We start from the raw sequence: 14,552 nt of genomic DNA, 5'->3' as shown, positions 1-14,552 counted from the left end.
ATAGTATGCTTTCATTTTAAAAGAGGCATAATGAAGGCATAAAATAGCCTCAATTTTTTTTTTTTTAAGACAGAATTGTGACTTTTTTTCCAGCTGCTTGGAAATTTGAACAGATTTTTAGGAAAATATGCTCATAAAATTCTCTTGATTAATAACATTAAAAACATTAAGATTGTTATTTCTATCTGTTTACCCAAAAATGAGTCGATTGAATCCATTTATATAGTGCCCAGTTATCCCCCATTAATACAAGCTGCATTCTAACAAGGTTTAACTGGTAGAAAAATTTATACCAGAGTTGTGTACCAGTAGCATTCTACTCAAGTAGAATACATTACAGGTTTGACTGTATGCCTGGCCTAGAGCCAAGTATTCTTGGAAATATAAAGTAAATAAAAGATTTGGTCCTTGTTCTTAAGGAGCTTACTGTCCTCCAGCTGGGCAGATATGATACGTAAAATATCTAAAGAATGAATTTAGTCACATAAGAGACACATTGATTGACTCAGTCAAGGCCTGTTCTGTGTGTCAGACACCTGCCAACTCAGACCACTACCTCACTTGAAGGAGCATGTGCATAACTCTAATTCAGGGCGGGAACTGGTAAATATTGTGAGAGGTATACAATAGGGCCCGGTTGGGGTTGAGAGAAGGGAGGGAGCTACCCATTCTAGCCAGTGATCTTGGGGGAAGTGGCCTAGAAGGCTTTAAGGAGGCCGTGGGTTGGCGGCAAAGAAAATAAAACCGTAGATATTTGCAAACAGCATGATTTTTGGCAGTCGTGTGTTGGAAGGGCCATGAGCAAATGGTCCTGCCTACCAGAGAGTGTAAGGCAGCAAAGCTTAGTGGTTACAGGGGAGGTAGGTTTGGAATCAAGAAGGGCTGGGCTCACGGGGGTCATCACTCATCTCTGTGAACTTTTCTGAACCTCGGTGGCTCTTAAGATCTGGTGCTCTGAAATCATCTTTCGTTCCTTTACTAGCAGTACTGTCTTAGCCTTCTTTTGGTCTCAGTTTTCCCATCTGTGAAATGGGGACATTAATATTATCTACCTTGTAGAGTTGCTAGAGGACTAAATGAGATGATGTGCAGAAGTACAGTCCACGTGCACTAGCTGTTGTAGTACAGATGAAATTTGGTAGCAAAAGCAGAACCTTGAACTCTCAGGTGAAGACTTTGAACCTGATCCAGTGAGTAGTATGAAGCGCTTATGATCAGTGAGAGCAGTGTATTGGGGAGACAGCACAGGGTGAAAGATGGACCCTTTATAGACTCGTGGAAATCGTAGACTGTCAGATTGGGGATGTACCTGAGAGTACTGGTTTCCAACTTGAGCAAGCACCAGAATCGCCTGGAGAGTCTATTAAAACAGATTTCTGGACCCCATTCCCAGAGTTTCAAATTCAGTTGGTCTAGGGTTAACCCAGAATTTGCATCCCTAATGAGTTCCCAGATGATGTTGATGCTGTTGTTCCCAGGACTACGGTTGATGAAACCCCGGCTTTGGAGAAGCCCAGCCTAGTCATCAGTTATCCTCAGCCCGATGGGGCCAAAATTCCTTCAATCCATTTGTTTGAGTTTTTACTTTGGAGCCATGCACGTGTGTACAGGAATGTGTTTATAATTGACTTTTTAAAATATTGCATAAAATAAATTTGAAATACATTTTTTAAATCCCATATATAATTTCACCACCTTATTGCAAGTGTTATCATCTCCTTTGGGTACCTTCCAATCTTTATGTCATTTGTCATAATGTACAAATGTCATTTCTCCATGGTGGTGCTCAAATGATATATTTAATTTTCCATTCGTCCTTTTTCTTTTAACTCTATTTTATAAGTATCTTCTTGTTATATAGTCTTCAGTGTTGCCGTTTTAATCGGCGCTCCCTTGAGAGCCCAATATGGTGATAAACAGTGATCTGCATGATGATTTCTCTCCTTTTGTAAAACTAGGGCGTTTCTAGTTTTCTCATGTTAGAAATGGCCTGGACGGCTGAAAAAAAAAAATAAGTTCCATTTTTGCTACCTAAGGATCTCTGGAAATTCTGACTCCAGTGTTTGAAGGAAGGGGACTTATGAACAACAGAGTATTATTAAATTAAAAACTTTTTATGCGTTCTGTGTTTATGAGTAAGTGAGAGTAACATTTCTTACACCTGTTTTAATGAATATTGTTGGGAAGCCAGTAAATCTCGGGTATGCTGGAACTCAAAACTTTGTCGAGGGGTACCCAGGATTCTGGAAAATTGAAATTTTAGCATCTCCTTCTCCTGACCTTGAGCAAATCAGGTAGAAGTCCTCGTGAAGAAGGAAGCTTGGCCATGCAAATCAGCGATGAAGGTTGACTTAGAGGCTTAGTTCCCTAGGTTTAAACTGGGTGTGAATTTGGTGAGTGAGTGAGACATGGATGCTCAGATCTGATAGACTCCTGGGACGGCTTCTCAGCCCTTGTTCCGTAACTGCATCGAAGGCTTGCCACCACATGGCGGGCACTGTGCCAGGCGCCAAGGAAGAAGGAACAGAGTTTTCCCCCTCTCGTGGAGGTATGGGCTGGTTTTGGAAACCCACCACCTCAAACTTTTAGTCTCCGGGCTGCTGCCTAACTGGGTCCCAGCTGTGTTCCCTGGGACTGGTTCTTAGTGAGGAACAGAGATCCCCTCCTCGGTCCGGCTCAGGGATATGAAGTAATTCGCTGAAAGGACGTGGGCGGATCTCCCTGAGATGAGGTGCAGGAGGCACAGCTGGGCCGCCTGTGACCGGGGGGCCCTCGGGCAGCTCCTGCCCGTGCCTCCGGCTGCTGTGATCCGTCGCTTCTCTTGTCTCTGCGTGCCTGTCGCAGCCTCCTCTCAGTAGACCGGCCTCCCCTGGCTGTGTGGTCGCCCCTCTCCAGTCCGTTTCTCCCAGCAGTGGCGCTGCTTTAATGCTTTCTTAAACTGTAAAATGTATCGTTTTTCAGGGGACCCTTCAGGGTACTAAGTACGTAACATCACCTCTGCCACTTTCAGCACATTTTTCATCATCCCAAACAGAAACTGTGCCCGTTAAACAGCCCCTGGTAACTTCTATTTTTTGTCTCGATGAATTCGTCTATTGTTGGTGCCTCAGGTAAGTGGAATTATACGATATTGATCCTTTTGTGCCTGGTTTATTTCATTTAGCGTAGTTTCCAGGTTCATCCATGTCCTAGCATGTATCAGAATCCCATTCCTTTTTATGGCTGAATAATATTCCACTGTGTGTATATGCTGCATATTGTTTATCTGTTCATCTGTTGATGGACACTTGGGCTGTGTCCACTTTTTAGCTACTGTGAATAATGTTGCCACGAACATGGGTGTACAAGTATGTGCTCAAGTCCGTCCGTTCAGTTCTTTTGGGTATATCAGCTAGGAGTGGACTAGCCGGGTCATTTGGTAATTCTGTTTTTAACTTGTTTCCACAATGGCTATACCAGTTTACAGTTCCACCAGCAATACAAAAGGGTTCCAGTTTTTCTACATTCTCACAAACACTCGTTATTTTCTTTTTTTTCTTCTAGCCATACTGATGGGTGTGAAATGGTACCTCCCTCTTGTTTTGATTTGCCTTTCACTAGTGATTAATGATGTCAAACATCTTTTCATGTGCCTATTGGCCATTTGTATATCTTCTTTGGAGAAACGGTGTTCAAGCCCTGTGCCCATTTTTAATCTGGTTGTTTGTTTTGTTGTTGTTGAGTTGTAGGAGTCCTTAATAGATTCTGGATATTGATCCCTTCTCAGATACACAATTTGCAAATATTTTCTCCTCTTATGTGGGTTGTCTTTTTACTCTGTCGACAGGGTCCTTTGCTGCACAAAAATTTTTACTTTTCAGTTCATCTCTTTTTTTCGTCCGTTGCCTGTACTTCGGTGTCATATGCAAGAAATCATTGCTAAACCCAGAGTCACGAAGCTTTCCTCCTATGTCGTCTTCTAAGAGTTTTTCAGTTTTAGCTTTGACATTTATGTCTTTGATCCATTTTGAATCCATTTTCGTATATGGTGGTGGGTAAGGATCCCTCTTCCTTCTTTTACATATGGTTATCCAGTTTTCCCAGCACCATCTGTTGAAAAGACCGTCCTTTCCCCATTGGATGGCCTGACACCCTTGTTGAGCTGACCACGTGTGCAAGGGTCAGTTTCAGAGCTTTCTCTCTATCTCATTGGTCCACATGTCCGTCCTTATGCCAGAGGGATGTTTTAAAATGTTGATAATACAATGTCTTTTCTTTCTTAAACCCTTTGTTGGCTGCCCATGGCACTCTAAGACCAGACCGTTTACAAAGTCCTGCAGGAACTCGCGTGATCCCCCTTCTCCCTCCCTCTCCCCCTTTCCCCATGCCGCTCACGCACCGCGCTTCAGGCGTCTGGCCTGATTGTGGACTCTAGAACACATCAGGTTCTTCCCTGTCCCAGAAAGACACTGTTTCTTCTCCCTGGAACAGGCTTCCCCAGCACTTCTCACGGCTGGTCTCAGTGTAAATGACGCCTCCTCAGAGAGGCCTCCCCTGACTACCCTATCTACGGGAGTCTCCCGCTCCGTGTTGTTCATTCTCAAATTCGGCATCCTGTTTATTTTCTTAATAGTATTTGTCACAGTCTGCATTTATTTCATGTGTTTGTTTGCTGACTACTCTCTCATCCACTAGAGGCGAGGGTGAGAACCATGTCTATTTCTAGGCCTTGTCACATACTCAGTTCTCATGAAATGTTTTTATTACTAAATTGACTTCCAGCCCCCAGATCTCTCTAGACTTAACAGCTCTGCCACCCATCATAGTCTGTTCATTCTTGGATCCTGATCTCAAAATCCAAACAGAACTTTATGGATTAGCTTCTCTGGGTCAGGTATCTATCCTTGATTCAAACAGTTCCGTGCAGGGTTGTGGGCTCGTGTGGTATAAAGATGGCCTCCCATCTCCTCTTGAAGTCTGTGGACAGGACAGGCTATCAAGGGGATGTGAGCTAAAGTCGGTCTCAAAGAGCATGAGCCGGACAGGAAACCAACCCCCTGGACTATTATGTCCCTGGCACTTCTTAAATCTTGTAAACCAGGATATAGATTATAAACTCCCTAAAAATAGGAAGTGTGGCTTTTTATTAACCACTGTATTCCTAGTACCAAGCACAATGCTTAGCACTAGTTACTTAGTAAATGTTGATTAAACGAATGAATAGCTCAGTTTGGTCGAAATTAAGAGAGTCACCTAACTCATCAAAAATAAAGGAAAGGAAAAACAAGCCTGTGTTAGCCCCCACCCCAAATACTGTTAGACTCACTGGCTTGTGGTACCTTCCATCTAAAACGTGTGCCATTTTTCTTCTTGATGAATCGAAAGTCTGGTCCCTCGTGGCAGCTTTCCAAGCAAGGCTCAGCTATTACATCATCGAGCACTCTTCATCACTTTATATCGAAATCTGTCAGGAAAAGCTTAAGATTGTTTGTAACTTTTATTGATCTTTTCTTGGCCTTTGACTCAGTGGATGAGAAACTAATGTGTTATGAATGACAAATGGTATGGGCACAATATAGACCTTCCCTGCCTGCATCCAGATACTTCTGGGCAAGTCACAACCTGCAGGTAATTTCAAGTCAGAATGAACCAGGGTAATATATTGTCCTTTTTTTTTTTTTTTTAACTTGTACCTTAACGCCTCCAGCCTGCACTTGGATGAGCCGCATACTCCCCTTCTGCATCGGAAAGATACATACAAATGCTTTTCTCTGAGAGAGCATGGTTTTGTCGTTATGAACTCAGGGCGGCTTCAAAAGATATCTGTACCATTTAATTACTGTCAAAAGATGGGTTTACGGTGAACTTGCTTGGGATCCGCAGATTTTAACACGTGCGGTTTTGACTGTTTGGAGGACTCTCGAAGTCTCATACGTAGTCATTTGCATTTTTGCTCAGGCACGAACCCGAATTATGCCTGGGCGACTGTTGCTCAGAAAGACAACTCTTGGTTAATGAGTGATTTAGCTGCCTGTGCAGCATCCTTAACACAGCGCAGTTTTGTTCTCTATTTAGAGTCAAGTAGGCTTTTTTGTTTTCACAGGCATTTTATGGGAGAAATTATATTCTATGTAGTATTATCGAAGTGAGAGATTCATAAAGGTACCAGCATATTTCCCCCAGGAATATCAAAACATCAAGACTTCAGCATTCTACAGCCAAAGTCGTAATTTCAACAGATGTTCTTAATACTTAATTGGCTGGGATCTAACTAAGTCTTTTAGGGCAGGTTGAGTCATGTAGGTACCACATTTAGCATTCCCCAGTAAGTTAACCTGGTTTAAAACTGTAGGTGCTTTTTGGATATTTTTGATGCCTTTGTGGATGATGGGTAATGCTGACTTTGAACCTCTTCCAGGCCAAAATTACTGCAACCATTTTCAGTGAGTTAGAACTTTGAGACCTTAATCATATGCTTGTTTATACATTAGAATGGAACCAGAAATCTTTTATTATGACTGTTATTCTGTTATTGCTGTTATTAGTTTTGACATTAATTGAATGCTTACCCTTAACCAGTTACTGAGATAAATCCTTTACATGCATTTACCTGTTTAACCCTTACAACAGCTGTAGATGGTCAATACTATTTATTTAATTATACCACATTCTGTGGGCCCTCAGAAGAACTTGGGGGTACTGAATGTGTGGATTCTCATTTCACTGATGTTCTCAGAGAGGTCTCACAGCTAGTGAGTGTAGAGGTGACATTTAAACCCAGGTCCATGTGACTCCAAGAGCCCATGGGCCTACTAATATCTTAGTCCTTGCTGCTTATAGGCTGTTTACTAAAGAAACTAGGTTGATCGTTAGAGCAAATGCTTCTGCCCTTAATGAACAGCAGAGAGTACCTCTAATTTAGGTTCTAGCTAAACGTATAATTTCGAACTTTCTTCTGTTCAAATCTTAACAAAAGCTTGGTTTAAAGAAGAATGTTTATAAAGAATTATACAAAGAAATGTCCATGGTTTAAATTTAATTCCTGGGTGAATCTTGGCCCCTCTCCGATTTGCTCCCGTGGACCCATGCCTTAGCATTCTGCCATTAACTTACGCTGATGGACAGGGTGGGAAAGAGCCATCTGGATCTGAGTGGTATATCTCGTGTAGGATGCTCTTGAGGAGTTTTCTTCTCATTCTGCTATAAAATGTCTCTTTTAAGAGGACCTCTGAGAAAAGTTGTTCTCAAGACCGAAAAGTAGCATGCTTCTTCGGAGAAGTTGCTTTGTTCTTATCCTTATAGGCAGTGGGAATCCCATAAATGACTGGGGTTTTTCCTCTTTGCATTGGTCTCAAGGAAGCTCAGAACCCAATTTATGTCTTGCCTTAAAGCAGTGGTCCCCAACCTTTTTGGCACCAGAGACCGGTGCTCCTATGAGAATCTAATGCCTGAGGATCTGAGGTGGAGCTGAGGTGGTAATGCTAGCACTGGGGAGCAGCTGCAGATACAGATGAAGCTTCGCTCACCCACCTGCCCACCCACTGCTCACCTCCTGCTGTGTGGCCCGGTTCCTAACAGGCCACAGACTGGTATGGTCTGCGGCCCGGGGTTTGGTGACCCTTGCTCTATGATTCTCTTTACTTTCTCGTTATTTTCATTTTGTTTTGTTTTTTTACATTCTGGGAAGCCTCTGAAATGATGAACATATTATTGTTTCTGTTTTCTACGGTGAGCATATTGCTTTCTTTCTCCAATGAGGATTTCAGTCGTACATTTGCATATTTTGGTCCTCTCTTTTTTATCTATCCCACTTCCATAAGGTTTATACAATTGTTGCACAGATCACATCTCCTGTCTTAATTAAAGACAACAACTGCTTTTCTTAAATGTTATTTTCATTTCCTAGTGAAATATGGAATGTTTCCTCTTTTAGTTTTCAGGATCGTGTATAGGTTTTTTTTCATAGATCCCATGTCGGTGGGTTTGGGTTTTTTTCCCGTCCTTTTACAAAATCTTCAAACAAGGAGAGCTATTCAGACCTTGTATTTTTCAACAGACAGTACGTATAACTGGCCTCGGCCCTCATTGTCCTTTTGGGAACTGCAGCTCCGCCGAGCTAAGCAGCTGGCTTGCGCAGAGCTGCCCGGTCAGTTCCCAATGTCTCGCTGGTGTTTATCTTGTAAAGCTCTGCCGGAGTGAGACAGGTCGATCTCCGCGCTCGGCTTTTGGCCGCTCGGAACCAGCAGCTCCAGGATTTATCTATATGGCGGGGGCCTAGGGAACCAGAGGTACCAGCAGTCTGGTTGGAAGAGTTAAGTTTGCTTAGCTCTCATTTACATAAGCTTGAGAAAGTGGCATCTGTGTAACATTAAAAAATGGATGGAGGTTGTAAAGAGGTAAAATCTCTTTTTAGCCCCAGCTACCCTTTGGTGGCCAACTGCTCTGCCACTAGGACTCTTCTTGTCCCTCTCCCCACCTGCGGCACTTGGCTTATGAAGACTACGTTTTCTAAGATGGACTTTCTCTTTCTTCCTCTTACTTCCTGCCCAGTATTTTCTTGGAGTGAAAACGAGGTGTTAGTATGGCTGAGTGCCATACTCATGAGACCCCTCACAGAGACCCCGTGTCTCTTAGCCAAAATGAGACCGTGGAGTGAAGAATAAAGTGGCCTTCAACTTTCTGTACTTTCTGTGCTCTGGTTCAGGCAATAAAGCCAGCGACCAAATATGTTTTTCAGTTCTTCTCCATGGGCCATGTAGTAAGGAGGAAATGACCCGATATTTTGGCCATAGGATGGGCAGTCTTTCTCCAGACTCATGACTTGCCTGTCATCTTTTGCGCTGAATCTTCACAGATATTTTGCTGGGAAGTTGGATGTCAGGGACTGCTAGTCGGATATTATTTGAACGAGGAAACTGAGACAGGTCTATTTTGAGATGCAGGGTTAGATACCAGAGCTCACCCTGATCTTGCCTCACCTTTCTCAGTAAAATAGGTGGAAAGGTCACCTCGTAAAAGAAAGGGTGTTCCAGGAGTGGTGACTTGGTGACCGACGCGTCAAAAAACGAGGTGGGAGACGTAAGGGGAAGTGCCAAAGGATGAAAGAATTGAGGAGGAGTAGCGAAAATGTAGACAGAGTGGACGTCAGTCACGTGAGCTTGTAGTTGGCCTGTCATGTGGAAGCTTCCGTTTCTCTGGGCACGGAAGAGGAAGAGTGAGAGTTTGCTTGGTGGGGGCGGCTGGGAGCTGGGTCTCCCCACTCGGTGCGCGTGAGAAGCCAGCAGTACGCAAGATCCGTGTGTGGGTAAGTGCAGTGTTGGCGTGTGATTAATCATGGATCCCCAGCCCGAACGTGTGCCCAGAAGAGCCAGAGAGGGCTATAAGCCAGGCGCAGTGATGGCAAAGCTATGCCAGTGTGGGCGAAAGCACGTTTGGGGTTTTCGTAGTGGATGGCAAAGCCAGGAAGTCAAGTGAAGTTATTAGATTTGAGAAAGCAGAAGGCCGTGAGCTCAGACATCAGATAAATCATCGTGATGGATGTCGAGTTTGCCGAGGATGGTGGCCAGGGATTGATGATGATAAAAAAAAAAAAAAAAAGTCTGAGCCCAGATACAAGGCCTTGGTAGTTTTCCTTCAGCCAATATTTATTCTCCCGGCTCGAGAATTTTCTAACCAACCTGGGTGTTCTGACATGCGCCCAGGTGCTCAGTGCTCCAGCTGCCCAAACCCCCAAAGATTTTCCCTGTCCCTGGGCACAAGCAGAATAGGAGAACATAGGAGGTGATAACATCTCTTCCGGGCTCTGGACCCCACTCCCTCGCCCCTTCCTGCAGGCAGTGGAAGTGCACAGAGGGTGACCAGGAGGCAGGACCTGGGAGCAGCACTCACCAGTCGGGGGGTGGCTCATCCTACCCATATTTAGGCTGAACAGCCCCCTCCTCGCCCCCACCACACACATTTTTTTGATGGAAACATCTAAACTTTCTTTCATCCCTCTGAGCAGCACTTTTTAATTCAGGGCTCTGTGCGTGTGCGTGTGTGTGTGTGTGTGTGTGTGTGTGAGATTTGCATATACAAACTCTTCTTGACCAGTATTTGTAGTTTAAAAAAAAAAACTCCGCTTCTGTTGGAAATCCTTTCTCAAGTTCCTATACATCTTCCAGAGTAAATCGTATTAGAGCAAAGAAGCCTGCACATCCGCAGGCAGAGGTGGCCTCTCCAGCCTCCGACCTCTCAGACCCCATCCTTGCTTCTGCCGTTGTGGCATTTAACCAGGTTGCGTGGTGATTTATCTGTTTACGTGTGTGTGCCTCTCTCTTCCACTAGTCTTCGTGTTCCTCCAGGCCAGGGATCATGTTGCATTTGTCTTTTTAAGTCCAGCAGTTAATACAGGCCCTGAAAAATAGGTTCTCAGTAATGTTTGCCAGATAGGCAGAGGTTTAAACAGAGCTTCTAAGAATTTAAATGCAGCATTTAAATGGCATAATCATACTACTAATGAGCAGAGTATATTATTATTATCATCATCATTATTATTATTATCATCATCATCATCGATGTTGTGTGATGAACAGAAATGCAGGGAATCCTCGCCCTGCTTTATAATGGAAGCAGACACCAGCCCAAAGATACAGAGCAATTAAGTAGGGAGGAAAAGAGCCTTTTGTTTTTAAAAAATTATGTATTTGTATTAACTTGGTAACTATTCTCATTTAATTGCCTATAATATTAAACTAATAATACTTTATTTACAGTAGTTAACGAATAACATTTTATGCTTCCTGTTTTGTTTTAATTTGTTAAATCATATAAATGGATATTTTTACTTGGATGTTACTTTTTTCCCATAAACAAAATGTCTAATATGTGGAACATTGACTGTTTCGTGTTAAATGAATAAGTTACAGTTTTGGCTAAGATGGGACCAAAGCCTCGGCTCAAGGTGTTAAAGTACATGAATTTCCACCATATTTAGAGTATTTAATGAAACGAAGGAGTCTCAGCCTGAGAAACTGATTCGATCTTGGTCACCCAGAGTTGCATACAGCCTGTGATCATGGAAAATTGTGATCTGTCCAACATAGTGGCCACACGTAGCTATTGAGCACTTGAAACGTGACTAGTGCAACTGAGGAACTGAACATTTTTTATTTTCATTCATTTAAAATTAAATTTAAATGATGCCAGTGGCTACAGTATTGGACAGTGTAAGAGCTCTAAAGGAACCCCAGTGCCCGGCAGATCCCAGCCACATGATCATTTCATTTGCCGTTTGGATCTCTCTCCCTTGGGCACAGTCTTCCTCAGCCCAGCTCACTTGGTGTATGACCGAATCAGTTGTTAAGACAAACTTAAGTAAAATAAAATTAAAATCCTTTTTTGGTAGCATTGCTGATGTTAAATACATGTTAACACCCCGGAATTTCTGCACCGAAACGAACGCAAAAGAATTCTGCCGCTTCTCTAAGGCAATGATCCCTGCAGTCCTGTGAGTGCGCATGCGCCATTGCTGTCCGTCCCGGACCGGACGGGGGCTCCTCGGAAAACTCCCCGGGCCAGGGTTGCCTCAGTGGGGCAGTGTGTGCTGACACCTCGATTGGTCCTACAAATAGTTCTTTGTATATTCAAGTTTCTTTCTCTTCTTAAAATAATTTGTATTATGTATATTGTCCTAGAAAATTTCCATTTCATTGACATTTTTGATAATATTTGCATAGTTGCACATAGTACTCATGCTTTTGCAAATCTTTTTCTTCTCAGAGGTTACATTTTCTTCATTTTCACTGTGAATCATGTTCGTTTTTTGTTTTTTCTTTAAATCAGACTTGCTGGTCATCTCTCGGATATGTTTATTGATTCTAGTCTTTCTAAATCTATAATTTCTGCTCTTTTATTGATTCCTTTCCCTTGCTTTCTTTGGGTTTCTTTTATTGCTCTTTTTTGTATCTCCTAGAGGTCAATGCATATTTCATTGTTTTTATTTTTTCATGTTTAATAATGAAAGCGTTGAGATTATGAATTTTGCTGCAAATATAGCAGCAGTTGCATTTATGTTTTTATATGTATTGTCCTCATGGTTGACATCTGAATAGTGTCCAATTTTGGTTTGCCTATTCAACCCGAGAATTTTTTCAGATATCTATTTTTTAATTCCCAAATTTTTTTATCCTTTGACATTAATTTCTCATTCAATTGCAATATGCTGCTGTACTGTTTCTATTTTATACAACTTATTCATGCTTGCTTTCTACCCAATATTTAATCAGTTTTTAAAAGTTTAATAGATGTTCTTAAAAGATGTTTATTCTCTGTACCTTGTCTAAGGCATGTTTATTAATTTTGTAATTTTATTTCTCTGTAAATTCTTGACCTATCAGGAAAAAACATGAACATAAAATTTCCCATTATAATTATAATTTTATAAACTCCTATTTATAATAGTTTTGTTTTATAATAAGCATCTATAGTTGTTATATTTGGGGAGTGGATGGATTTACTTATCCATGTACTATAATTTTTTTTAATTTGGTATTTTTCTAAGTTCTAACATCTGATTTTATTATTCTCTTACCATTCTCTTTTTTCCCAACTTATCATGAATATTTTTCACTTTGCCTCCCTTTTTGATGATAATTTTATTGTACTTAATACGTCTCTTGCTGCTAGTTGGATTTCACTTACATTCCCAACCTTTGAGTCTCATTTTTCTTTCAACAGGGGAGTGTAACCCATTCACATTTATTGAAATGTCTGTGCTGTTCTCCCCACTGACTTCTGGGGGGCTCCAGGTTTCCCTTTTATCCAGGGTCTCACTTTACCCCTCTCCCTCACTCCATCCTTCAGGAGTACAGATCGGATGGATCAGACTAAAAACATCTTACTGGCCACTGAACTCCTCGCTAGGCAGAGCTACATTTGCAAAGATCAGAACCCATGTGTGAATGTCCTTTTTGGACACTTCTCCCAGAAGAATAACAAAAGGCCAGAAATGCTCCTCTGGAAGGGGCTGACCCAGTCCCTCCTCTCGCCTGGCTTTGGGGTGGTAAGGTCTCAGACTGCTTGCTCTTCACTTTGATTCTAAGCCTTTTGGGCCAGTGTGCCAACTGATTTTTTAATTGATGTTTTCGGGGGCATCTTCTTCCCAATATCTAATTTTTGGTTCAATGTGGTCACTGTGAAATGTGATCTCCATCTCAAAATTCAGAAACCATGCTTTATACATCTGAGAGCTGATCACAAATTGTTCCATTTTCATAGATCCAGGATTCTCCCAAATTATTATAACTATCATCAATTGCCTAAAAATTCTGTGTGCTTTTGGCCATAAATATGTTTCACGGAACATTTGCTCTGATACCGCAGTTTCCACATTTTAATTTATGGACCTGCCATAGGTTCAATGTTTTTGCTCTTTGTTCTCCCTTATTAGTGGGCTTAGAACATCAGATTGCAGTTAAGAGCAAGTTTCTACCACTGTTGCATCCAGATGGGCATTCTAAGTCAGCGGGAGGCTCTGCCCCACACAGTCAGGCTCGAGATGAATCTACTGTCTTCACTGTGGACTTCAGGATCTGTCTGATCATTGAAGTTCTAGCCAGCGGGGAGAGAGGGGACATGCAGGAGGGCTCCTTCCCTCTCTGAAGGGTCTAGATCCCCACACGCCACCTGGGACTTGACCCACCTTCAAGTGGAGAGAATTACATCAAACGGCCACCGGGAGGGAAATGTGGTCTAAGCCACATGTCCAGCTACAACGCTGACAGTGAAGAAGGATGGATTTTGGTGGCAGCCAGAACTCTGTGTCACGTGGAAAGGGCCTCTAGCTGTCACAGCGCTGGCCGTTGAGATGGGTTCTAGGACACTGTGCCCTTCCTGAGTCAAATCTCCTAATGAAAGGAAGTTATAGACTTCTATAGCTTTCACTGGTCAGATGAGAGGTTTTTGAGAATAATACAAAGAAAACTACTAGTAGCAGCAGCTCCTCTGCTGGGTGGAAAGGGGTTTTCCTTTTTCCTGCGGTGCTGTTTTTTCCATCCCCTCATTGGCTGGAGCACATCAGCTGGCGTGCCAGTCCTCACCAGGCACCGGCCACCGGGGCACCCTCTACGTTATAAAGCCAGCTGCCCGAGCCAGCTGCAGCGGCGGGGGCGGGGCGGGGCGCTCCGGAGCTGCCTTCTGTGTGCCAGCCGGGATCGCTTTCCCAGTGTGACTGTCGATGGCCTGGTCACCTACTGCCCCAGCACCCACCCTCGCCTCAGGCAGGCTCTGCCAGCCTGCGCTCAGGGGCGTTAGGGTGCCCAGCCCTGTTTGATTAAGTTAATGTTCTGGCTGACTTTCCCTTGCACGTGGATTCAGGGTATTTGGTGTGTTTTTCACTTTGGTCTTTCCTTCGTGATAGACCTGGGAGAATTCCTTTAAAATTTCTCATGCAAGTAAGGAATCTTGTCTGGTTTCCAGGACTGGCATAGCTCTGACCCCAGTTTTTTAGATTCGGTCATTTCAGTGGGAATTTGGCACTCACCTAGTCACACATCTCTTGTTTGGTAAATATTTCACGAACATGTCCGCTGTGT

The 14,552-nt window shown here is 42.9% G+C and overlaps 1 protein-coding gene across 9 annotated transcripts in view; it reads left to right on the top strand.

The window, feature by feature from the left end:
• The window catches only part of GARNL3 (GTPase activating Rap/RanGAP domain like 3), a 126,938-nt gene that overhangs the window by 35,806 nt on the left and 76,580 nt on the right, over positions 1-14,552 (top strand). The gene's annotated exons all lie outside the window — the stretch shown is intronic.

This window comes from Rousettus aegyptiacus, unplaced genomic scaffold, assembly GCF_014176215.1.
Source record: "Rousettus aegyptiacus isolate mRouAeg1 unplaced genomic scaffold, mRouAeg1.p scaffold_m13_p_3, whole genome shotgun sequence".
NCBI classification, from domain to species: Eukaryota; Metazoa; Chordata; class Mammalia; order Chiroptera; family Pteropodidae; genus Rousettus; species Rousettus aegyptiacus.
Note: the sequence above shows the minus strand (reverse complement) of the source record. Positions and strands in the feature narration are given on the sequence as shown.